Raw genomic sequence first — 10,436 nt, forward strand, 5'->3', positions numbered from 1 at the left:
AGATCTCATCAATCACCCAGGAAAATTTCAAATCAGATCTACTAGAACAAAGTATTTACAGTATACACTAGGAAAGATAAAACCTTTTCTGGATCAAGTTCATCTCTGAATGCCTAGCCTTGCTGTCGGAGCAAGCAGGAAAAAGAAGTATGTTTGTTTCTCTGGAGGAATCTATGGAGAGCTTAACAAAAGTAAGAGACCTTGTTCCCACATACCAAAATTACCTCACTAATATCCCCTTCCAGTGCTTGCTGGAGAGCCTTTAGGAAAACTGATTTACTTAAATACCTTTCAAACACTACATACTTCCCTGGGCTGAAAAATGTGGCGTTACAGAAAACAATCTATAAAAAGTAGAGCTGTGCTTTGTATTTTTTATTTTCCCCCTACATCTTATGCTACACTCACATACTTTGGAACATGTTCAAGTTTCAAATCACTAATAAATGTAGGACCAAACTCTGCTTTTGATCAGTACCAGTATTTTCCATTCTGTTCCTCCTGTGAACAGTGCTTTGCTAAAATTCACCAGCACAAATACAAACAGTTCTAGCATAAGGAGTCTTAATATTATTTAAAAAAAAAAAGTCAAACCCAACAAAGTAAAACTTTGCTTCATTAAGTTTTCTTCATAGTTATTTTCTGGATAGGGACTAAAACTGTCATGCTAATGAGGGTATTAATGACATACCTGTACAAAGTCATGTGTGTGAGTTAGCAGAGGCTTGCTTTTCCTAGCTGGCCATAGTCTCACTTGCTTTGCTTTCTGTTGATGCTTGGAAGGCCCCTCTGCTCAGCCTGCACACATGTGGACTGGTCTGCATCATTTTTATCTATGAGTACTTCACTTCTGGGAAGTGGATAGAGCAGTTAAATTCCTTCTGTGAACATCAGACTGTAATTCTGTTTGTGAAAATTGTTGTAGAGTAGATTTTGTATCTGTGTTGCCATTTTAGATCACTAAAGAAAATATATTTTGCTAAAATGAAATTCATTTGGGGCAAAAAATATAAAAGTTCTCATTAGTTGAGAAACAGAAGGATCATTAGAGATGATCCAGCACAACAAATGATTTTCAATATCTGGTAATCCAGTAAGCCCTTTTGTGCTCAGCTCATGAGATAGTCTGTAAGTTCACTATGTGCAAAATGTTACATGAATAAAACATTACATAGTCTTTGTTAAAAAATTGAAGGTGTTTAAAGAAAACCTGAGCAGAGAATAGACTGAACATACCAGCAACTAGGGTGGAGCCGTGGGGCGCTATTTTGCATGACCAGGTGCTGTCAGCTGTAGAGAGTGAGGATCCAGGGCCACTTGCTGGATGCCCTCCATATCTAATCATGGTTAATGGTGGAGGCACAATGTGTGTGTGAATGTGGCTGTGAATAAAGAGTGGAGTATGTACCAGCAGCTGCAGTGGGGCTGCAGCCTCAGGGGCTCACACATCCAGTGACTGTGGAGACTAGGATCCAGGGGCAGACTGTATGCCTGAGTCCAGCTGCTGGAGGGCTCCACTTTGTACATTTATATTAACATACTTCCCACCTTCATCCTAATCAGATAGAGAGGGGAATAGGATGAGGCTGTTGGTGCTGTTTGTACTTGTGTGTTGTGTCTAGCTGTGCTGACTTGTGTAGCCATACATGTGGTAGATAAGCATTTGTATGTGTGCCTATTGGGAATACGTTTTGAACCTCACTCCTAGTTGGGCCTGGGGCATGGAGCTGCAGGAGCCGAGCTTCTCTCAGGCTGCTAGATTTGGCAGACCTTAACACCTAAAGCCCCAAGTCTGTTATGCTTATACTTTGTCATACACCTGTGGACGTTTAGGAAGAAACTGAATCCCTGACATTTGTAACATTCATGTTACAACTGCTATAGCAGTGTGTCTGGAGCTTAACCCTCAGGGTAGTAGCTAGAATTACCAACTATGGGGTGAAATAAGGTTGCACTTGACTTACTCTGGTTAATTTCTTGTTCTTTGCGTCATCTGATATGCTGCTGTTGTCTTTATCAGCTGCAGAAGATTGAAGTCTCTCTTTCTCCAAATCCTGACTAGGAATCCAAATCTTGACCGGGAGAACTCAATCTTCCTATACTCTGATATGTCTTCAACACTGAAAAGCAATCCCTGACCAGCAAGCCAGATAAAACCTTGTTGCCTCAAAACTAAATGCTTTTAGAGAGCTGCAACTGTGTGTATACCATGCAAAGTCTGAAGAGTTCCCTGGTTTACCACGTATCTTATGGGTCTTTGTGCCTGTTTGCCTAGTTGTCTTTCTAATGCCAAATGCATGTTCTGCACCTAGAACCTCTGTCCAATCCACAGTACAGCAAAAAATGAAGTTCGCTCTTGAGTAGGAATGTTCATTCCCTCTGCTTCCCCACCCCTCAAAAAAAAAAAAAAAGCAATCCAAAAAACCAACAAACCCAAACTAACAACAAAAACTACTTTCCATGCCTGCCCCCCCCCAAAAAAGAGCTTCTGAAAGGCCTATTAAAAAAATTATATCTGTGGCTGAGCACTACGATGACAGGTGAGGGTTTATACTCTAGGTACTGGCAAGCAAATGATCTTGTTACCAATAAGTTTGTAGAAGCCAGGACACCTTACTGAAGGCAGCCAAATTCATCCCTTGTTGTTCTACACATTGTGCAACATAGACAGAGATGACTGATTTAAACACCTGCTTATGACATTTGAGTGCTTGTTTGAGGATGTATACTTGTCTGCTTCCATGGCCCACATCTGAGAGAAGCATAACCCTGAACTAGATGAGGAGACTGTCCTTGAAATTATCACTGTGACTAGCAATTTCTGTTCTAGGTAGTGCTTGTTGGGGAAGATATGATGCAATAGGTATCCAGTAAGCCCACATCTGTGCAGTGCCACAATAAGACAACTGAGTGCAGTGTTTGACTGGATTTTGCGTGTAACTAAGATAATCAGTTCATGTTTCTAGTTAGCCTTGTGTTAATACAGACACCAAGTGCTGGAAATTGACATTACTACTTGATTAAAAATAAGGCATGTTTTATCTGAAATGTTACTTGTAATTTACTTTTTTTTAAAATTTGTATCAGAACAGGAATATTCAAAAAAATCTCTGGGATTTTGCTACAGTAGCAGATGGGGTTATGTTTGCAAAGAATCTGCTTTGAATTAAAATTAAAAGCTGTTGTGATGCTGTCTCAGTTTAGGCCCATCAGGGGACAAAAGACCATGATTAGCCTCAGGTACCAAAGACCTGAGAATTGCCAAAGGGCAGGGAGAACTTAATTGCCCCTTAAGGTCCAGGACAAAACAGACCAGGCTACTCGGCTTGGGGAAGAAAACAGAAAATAATTTAATGCAATGCCAACTAAAGCATAACCATAAAACCCCAAAAATATAACAAACATGAAACAGAGTGGTACAACGATGAAGAGTCTGACCAGCCCTTTAAGACCACCTTCTCCTTACTCCTCTCCTCTTCCCAGGCTCAGAGTCCTGATCCCAGTGTCTTAACCTCCTCCCCACCTTGAACAGAGCAGGGGGCAGGGAGTGGGGGTTTCAGTCACTCTATTCCTGACAGCTTCTGCCATTTGTCTCTCCTCAGGGCAGGTGGGCTCCACACCAGTACTCCCTGCAAGTCCGTGAGGTACCTTACACACACAGCAGCCCTGCATGGGCTCCTCCAATGTGCATTTATCCCAAAAGCTGCAGCTCCTTTCTGCCTCTCATGCGGTCTGCACTGTGGTGCGCAGGCTCTCCAGCACAGCCTGTGCCATGGCTGCCTCCTCACACAGTCTCCTGACCGTCCACGTGCACTTACCCAGAGCTGCTGGTGGCTCTCAGTCCTGCCATGGCCCTGCATGGTTTGTAGGCGTACAGCCTGCATTCTCACCATGGCTTGCAGAGGGGTCTCTGGTCTGGAGCTCCTCCTTCCTTCCCCCTTCTCTGACTGAGGGGTCCGTGTGGTCACCTCCATCTTGTATCACTCTTACACGTCCCTCAAGCACTTCAAATTCCCATCCCTAAATAGTGATGGCAGAGGTGCCAGATTGGCCCAGCCGGGCTGGAAATGGGTCTGAACCCAGGAGCCAGGGGAGAATCCAAAAACTCTTTACCGGGTCTTCACTGCAACCTGCTCCCCCTGTTACCAAGCAAAAGCTGCTCCTTGCTAAACCATGACAATGGCCTTTCCTCTAGTAGGAAGAATTAGGAAACAAAGTTCAATTACTTCACTTGAATGGACTTTCGCTAGCAGCACTTTTAAAAGCAGTAACTATAGCATATCATCCACTGAGGTTTGAAAAGTCTACCTTCCAAAACATTACATGAGTTTCAGTTTAAGAAAATTGCTTAAAGCAGTTGCCTACAACTGCCATGTAATTATTTTATTTTGAAATTTTATAAAATAAAATTTGTATTGGTTTTCTGTGACAAGGTTTTACCAGAAGCTTCCTGTGTGTCTGATAGAGCCAATGTCAGCTGGCTCCAAAACAGACCCACTCTGGGCTGGCCAAGGCCGAGCTCATCAGTGTTGGTGGTAGCACCTCTGGGATAATAGTTTGAGAAGAAGAAAAAGGTACTATGCAACAGCAATTGCAGCTGGGAGAAAGCAGTGAGAATGCATGAAACAAACCAGCAGATACCAAGGTCCATGAAGGACTCCAGGTGCAGAAACAGAGATTTCCCTGCAGCCCATGGTGCAGCCCATGGTGAAGCAGGCCCTGCTTCTGCAGCTCAGGGATATAAATGGGTGTGCAGAGACTGACCTGCAGCTCTGGGAAAACCTCACTGCAGAACGAGTGGATGCTTGAGGGAGGTTGTGACTCTGTGGGAAACCCAAGCTGGAGCAGGCTCCTGGCAGGACCTAGAGATCCATGGAGAGAGGAGCCCACACTGGAACAGGTTTGCTGGCAGGACTTGCGACCCTGTGGGGGACCCACACTGGAGCAGTTGTTTCTAGAGGACTGTGCCACATGGATGAGACCCACACTGGGGAGACCACATGGTATCTAATGAGAGCACGAAACCCCTGAGCAAAGGAAGTAACAAGTTGAGAACTGAGAGGATCACAAATCAGAAGTACAGAAATTTTGAATGGAACCTAACTTTTTAATATCTAGTTTTATTGGAAGGTGAACCTTAAGGAAAACCAACCAAAAGAAAAAAAGGTGAACTTACAAAGTGTGAGTTAAACCTAGAATAATATGCATACAAATCTACCAGTGGAGTTCCCCAGTTAAAAAGATAAACTTCAGTTTCACAAGCATGTTATTATTTTTGTCTGGTGAGATTTGAGGGGTAAGAAGGTGTGCTGTGTCCCAGGTGCTGTCATTCTGATAACTTCAACAGTACCTCTTCAGAGCAGTGTCAGCTGTGTCTTCCACCTCAGGAGGACAAAGAGTGTCCCTCCTCAGAAAAAGCTCTGAGAGACTGAAGTGTGTCTTCTTGGAGACATTACTAAGAGCACACTAGAAAGCAGTGAGAAAACTGTGTTCAATTCAGTAAGCATGCCTCAGATAAGAAGGGCTGCTGGCACACACTCCAAAACACTCTCCTTCCTAGCATTCCAAGTCATGGATCTAAAAAGGATGTCCAAGAATAATGCTACAGGAATACATCTTAAGGAAGACTCAGTGGAAATCAAACCATTAAGGCAGAAAAACTTTACCTAATTTATCTGCACCTAGAGATTGTGTTTCAAAGAGGAGTTTGAGTGTCTTCAAATTGCAACCTCTGAGTGAAAGCAGATTCAGTGCATAGCACCAGATTTCTCCTTTACTATTTTAACAACTGATATGAAATCACTACATTCTAAGTAATCAAATCTATTGTCTTACCATTATTTAAAATTAATAAAAATTGTATCCTGTTCATCAACATCATTTCGTTTTGCTCATGAATATAGCCCAGTTTATTTGTTATTGGTCATTTAACTTCCTTTTCATAAGACTACATTGCTGTATGCTATCTAAATAGCTAGTCACATTTTCTAAACTATTTTTACTAGTATTCTAGGAAAAAAACTAGCATTTTCCTTTATTCTATCAGTATTTCCTTTATTCTATTAGTAATTCCTTTATTCTGTCAGTAATGGTCTGTCATGGTTTAGCAAGGAGCCAACTTTTGCTTGGTAACAGGGGGAGCGGGTTGCAGTGAAGACGTGGTAAAGAGTTTTTGGACTCTCTCCCTGCTCCTGGGTTCAGACCCACCTCTGTCCTGGCTGGGGCAATCTGGCACCTCTGTGACCACTATTTAAGGCAGGAATTTGAAGTGCTTGAGGAACATGTAAGAGTGGTACAAGATGGAAGCAACCATGCGGACCCCTCAGTCAGAGAAGGGGGAAGGAAGGAGCACCAGACTGAAGACCTCTCTGCAAGCTGTGGCGAGAATGCAGGCTGTACCCCTGCAACCCATGGAGGGCAATGGCAGGACTGAGAGCCACCAGCAGCTCTGGGTGAGTGCACCTGGATGGTCAGGAGACTGTGTGAGGAGGCAGCCATAGCACAGGCCGTGCTGGAGAGCCTGTGGGCCACAGAGCAGACACACGCGAGAGGCAGAGAGGAGCTGCAGCCTTTGGGATGAGTGCATGTCAGAGAAACCTGTGCAGGGCTGCTGTGTGTGTGTGAGGTACCCCACAGAGGAGCAGGGAGGACAGGTGCGTAGCCCACTCGCCCTGAGGAGAGACAAATGGCAGAAACCATCAGAAATAGACTGACCGAAACCCCCATTCCCTGCCCCCCTGAGCTGTTCAGGGGGGGAGGAGAAAAGGACACAGGGATCAGGACTCTGATCCTGGGAAGAGGGGAGTGGTGGGGAGAAGCTGGTTGTGCTTTTCATCATTGTACCACTCTGTGTTGGTTATGTTTTGGGGTTTTATGGTTATGTTTTAGTTGGTGTTGGATTAAATTATTTTCTGTTTTCTTCCCCAAGCCAAGTAGCCTGGTCTGTTTTGTCAGGGACCATAAGCAGCAATTAAGCCCTCCCTGCCTTTTGGCAATTCTCAGGTCTTTGGTACCTGAGGCTAATCGTGGTCTATCTCTTCAGTTGTCTTGCAACAGGAATTTCCACAATTGCATGCTCACATGTGTTCTTGTGTGGGCACATGGGCACTGACATGCTGATAGATACATCGCATCATTGCCAAAAAACAAAAGAGCAATTTTACTCTGAGGTGTGTTTTCCTCACAAAACTGACTGATGTATGTGTGAAAGGCTGCCCTGACAAATGTAACTATTTGTCCTGGTTTGGGCTAGGATAGGGTTAACTTCAATGAGGCAGCAGGAAAAGGTACAGCATGAGCAGCTGATCAAGGCCGGCCAACAGGCATTCCGTACCGTACTGGCCTCATGCCCAGTACATATAGGCCGGGAGCTAGTCAGGCGCGGTGCCACAGAACCATGCCTGTCAGGAGCGGTTGCGTCAGTCAGGAGTGGTCGTTTCGGGTCCCAGGTGGTGAGCAACTGCGGCACACACCGTTCCTTTTGTATATCCCCTCATTTACTGTTGTAACTTTTTTTTCCTGAACTTGTTTCTTCTTATTGTTGTTCTATTAAACTGTTCTTATTTCAACCTATGCGGGTTTTCCCTTTTTCTCCGGTTCCCCTCCCCATTCCACCAGCACAGGGAGGAGTGAGCAAGCACCCTTGTGGCTCTTTGTCCCCAGCTGGACAAAACCACAACATTATTATATGTAAAACTTAGCAGCATCAAACAGGCTGGGACATTCTTGTACTAATTTATTTAAATTAAAAAACGTGTTTGTTGGAGTTGTTTTTCCCAGTCTGTAAAAACTCAGTGGTAGGTGCTCAGGATTTCTTGTCTGCTGTAAGAATACAAGTTTATAAGACAAGTCATTTGTACTCTGTTCCTCAAAAAGACAATATGCAGCTGAACCACAATTCTAATAGTTGACATGGCAGGTGCTATAGTTGTTCCAAATGAAATATTCACCATGACCAAGCAGCACAAGAGGAACTTAGGAACTTAGTAAAGGAACAAGTAGCATCTGCTAATCTTTGCTCTAACTACAAGCTCAGAACATAGCTATGTACTTTGTTTTACATAACTATGAATGTAAATATATAAATTTATCTTGTGACTTTTAGTAATTTCTCTTTTGAGAGGATCTTGTCAAGTTCACATATGCATCTAGGTTGTTCTAATACAGCCTTACTGTTACAGTCATCAAGACCTCATTTGGGATAATGAAATTACTGGTACAAAAGCCTCAGTCAACCCCCACAAGTTATGGCAAGGATCACTAAACAGAAAAAAAGTAAAGCAAGACACTGTAAACCATATTTTATTAGCACAAGATTTTTGAGAATCATGCAGGCAGTCTGAATAGAAGTGTCTCTGTTAAAAATTGCTACAGATATTATACCCAAAAGCAAGCATTCATATTTTCCTCATAGAATAGACAGAATAGAGTTCATTTTCACACTATGTATTTTCAAGAAAAAAAATCAGCATCAGATGTTTTCAAACATACAAATTCTGTCAAAGCTGACAAAAGAAGAAGGGAGCACGAGTGATGTAAAACAAATAAATAGAGTATTATTTAAACAAAAGGCAGTTCTAGACCTACACGCACCTTCCTACAACCTTCTTTCAGGTAGCTGTAAGAGAGAGATCGTTTGTCCCTTCAGCTTTCTCTTATTCAGGCTAAACAACCCCAGTTCCCTCAGTTGCTCCTCATCAGACTTGTACTCTAATTAACTGCCTCAAGTAAATTCTATACTTAAGGAAAGTTCCAGCAGTATAACAAGAATATTAAATATAAACACACAAAGGACAAAATCTTCTGTGTTTTTTCTTTTTTTTTCTCCATAATCCAATTAACTACCATTAGCTTTTCCTGTGCTGTAAAAGGAGTAAGAACACAGATAAGCTGTCAGAGATCGCATTTCAGATCCCTAACCTGCTATATGTAAACTATAAATTAACATGTGAGCAAACCAGCTAAAATTTTAGTCAAGATAAATATTGAGCAGCATAGCACCAGAGCAAAACTGAGGCACTGGTACAAATTTTCTGTAAATTATGATAAAGACCATTGACTACACAGAGCTACAGCTCTTTAATATAAGGAGACGTACTGAACACTAAGCAGTTTCTCCCATTGTTTACTCATTAAAAGAACCTTTGCCTTCTTATAAAAGGCAAAAAAAGAAAGAGGTGGTGGAATAGAGATTAAAGTGCTGCAGCCAGATATTTTTACTGGCTGGTTATTTCATTAGTGATTTTTTTTAAACAAATCACAAAATCACAGAATGGTAGGGGTTGGAAGCAACCTCTAAAGATCATCCGATCATCCAGTCCAACACCCCTGTAGAAGCAGGTCCACCTAGACCAGGTCACATGAGAACGCGTCAAGGCAGAGTTTGAAAAGCTCCAGAGAAGGAGACTCCACACCTCCCAGGGCAGCCCATGCCAGGGCTCTCTCACCCTTACGGTAAAGTAAGTTTTTCCTTATGTTTAAATAGAACTTTTTCTATTCGAGCTTTTGTCCATTACCCCTTGTCCTGACACCAGATACAACAGAAAAAAATGATGCCCCTTCCTCTTGATATCCACTATTTAAATAGTTGTAAGTATTAAAAATATAAGATGTTAATTCACCATAAAGTATGCAAGTATTTAAACACCTAGAGGAGACATTGCTCTTTGAAACCTGTATTTTTCCCCTAGAACACATTTTGATAGCTGGATGCTTTAGATAGTTGTGTTAGAGTTTAGAAACACCTTGATATATAAGACTAGCTTTCTAAGGTTCTCTTCAGAATATGTTTTAAGTAATCCTATTGAACTTTTATTGTCCACTAACTCCACTTTAGCACTGAGTAGTAAATCAACCTCCCCACCATCCTCTCCTCAGGGAACTTTATGACTAAGTGTTCATCAAAACAGCTAGGAACAAATGTCAATTTATAGTGTGATAACAAAAACAACAAGGGAAGCCTCAAACAGCCCCTAATTAAACTAATTATTAAATTATTTGAGAAACCCAGCATTAAAGAAATGGGTATTCCTATGTTCTCCCAAAGTTGGTCTTTTTGGATATTGGCTGAGAGCGGGATTGGTCATCACAATCGACATTACTGCAACTGCAGACATGCAACTGGCAGTCCAAGGTCTTATCTGTAGGTAAGTTACCAGAGCAGGACTGACAGTTCCTTTCTGCTGTTTAACTATTTCAGTCAATAACAATAGAATTTGTTGTTAAAGTAATGTCTAAAATTTTAAAGGTAAAGTTAATCACATATGTTACTTTCACTACTATAGCAGTGTAACTCAACAGCAAAGACAGAATTTTGAGCTTTAGACAAAGCTTCCTGCAATACCATACTGGAAAACTCAGCATCTGGCAAAATGATATTACCAATTTATTTTGAAAACCGTAAACCAACATACAGAGTGTAAACAGATCAGAAGACA

General features: G+C 42.0%; 1 protein-coding gene across 12 annotated transcripts in view; it reads left to right on the plus strand.

Annotated features, from left to right (window-relative positions):
• Positions 1-10,436, plus strand: part of NSUN2 (NOP2/Sun RNA methyltransferase 2) — a 76,169-nt gene that overhangs the window by 7,603 nt on the left and 58,130 nt on the right. The window contains exon 1 of one of the 12 annotated variants that reach the window (XM_061994629.1): positions 9,746-10,145. The exons of the other annotated variants lie outside the window; for them this stretch is intronic. The gene's annotated coding sequence lies outside the window, so the exon portion shown is untranslated. Of the gene's footprint in view, positions 1-9,745; positions 10,146-10,436 lie in introns of those variants that run through there. 12 annotated transcript variants of the gene reach the window in all.

The sequence above is a fragment of the Colius striatus genome, chromosome 4 (genome assembly GCF_028858725.1).
Source record: "Colius striatus isolate bColStr4 chromosome 4, bColStr4.1.hap1, whole genome shotgun sequence".
NCBI classification, from domain to species: Eukaryota; Metazoa; Chordata; class Aves; order Coliiformes; family Coliidae; genus Colius; species Colius striatus.